Genomic DNA, 1,435 nt, shown 5'->3' with positions numbered 1-1,435 from the left:
ACATACAACAAAGCTGAAAAATTGGTTTCGGTTTCGGCTTCAGTTCTTTTTTTGGTTGGTCGGTTTAAATGCCTGGGCCTAATTGCAATGCTCTATTATTATGAAGTTAATACTTCCGGGTGCACGCTCGATAGCAGTTTTGGGTGAAGCATTAGTTGTAGATGCAGTTGGATACCGATGTACATATCACGAACATAATGCAAATATGATATTATCTCATGAATGATCATAGTTATAAATTTAAATATTGCAATTTAATCGCTACCCAATTATAATTTGTTCACAACACAACATTGTCATGCTTGGAGAGATGCCACTAGTGAATCTATGGCCCCGGGGGTCTATCTTCTCATACTGAAAACTCTACGAAAATATCATTTCTTGGTTGTACCGTTTATTTTATTTTAGGGATTTTTATTTCTGTGCCCCTGGTTCCTTAGCTCTACTCATTCATCCCCACTCTGTTAACTCTTGCTCACTTTTCCCCACTCCCTTGCCCGAAACCCTCAGAGCAGGTTATAACAGATGTTGCCATCGGGTCAATGCCTTTGACCGTTAGCTGACGAGTGGGGCCGCGTATACGTGGGCGCATGCAAGACCGCGGTCGTGGGTAGCACGTGTCCATGGACATGCCCGAAATGTCCCATCATATAAAGAGGGAAACCACCTCCATCGCCCCTACCATTTTCCCCCAAATCCCCTCGCTGCCGCATCGTCTTCCTATCCCCAACCGGCGTCGTGTCGCTCTCCTCCACTGCCTCCACCGCACCGTCTCTCTCTCCCCCACCGCATCCTCTTCCTCACCTTCATCACCTCCATCTGTCAGATGGCTGACGCTCGTGGCGACACCGGCGCGGCAGCCGGAGATGTGGTGGAGCTGTACGGTCAGGGCGCGGTGACCGCGGATGTCGGAGGCATCCACGGCGGTGCGGGGAAACTCGCAACCGCTGCGGATGTGGCGGGCTCCACCTCATCGCTGCAGAAGGTGATGGAGTCGAGCGGCGCAGTACATCCCGATCCCCCGTTGTGCCGCCTACCATGGAGGAGCAGGTATTTGCACTTGCTTAGCTTGTAGAGTTAGTTGCTCCCTAGTTGCATTGGTTAGATTGTGATTCATACAGTAGTTCAGATGGTTAGAGTAGTTGGTTTGACGGATGGGCCGGGGTTGGGGGTTGGGGGTTTTTGGACTAGGGTTTGTTGGATAAATTCGTTGCAAAAATGCTAGCTAGATGTTGTGAACTATGATTTTAGGTGCTGCAATGATTGGGGTTTTTAAATTTGTTTTTAGATTTGGATAAATTCGTTGCAAAAATGCTAGATGTTGTGAACAGATTTGGGTTTTTAATGCTATGATTCTTATTAGATTTGTTTTTAGTGCTCACAGATTGGGGTTTTTAATGCTACTCAGATTCGTTGCCTTGGATTGGGTCCCTGT

This window comes from Triticum dicoccoides, chromosome 7B, assembly GCF_002162155.2.
Source record: "Triticum dicoccoides isolate Atlit2015 ecotype Zavitan chromosome 7B, WEW_v2.0, whole genome shotgun sequence".
In the NCBI taxonomy this organism is placed as follows: domain Eukaryota; kingdom Viridiplantae; phylum Streptophyta; class Magnoliopsida; order Poales; family Poaceae; genus Triticum; species Triticum dicoccoides.
The sequence above is the reverse complement of the archived record's forward strand: the minus strand, read 5'-3'. Positions refer to the sequence as shown.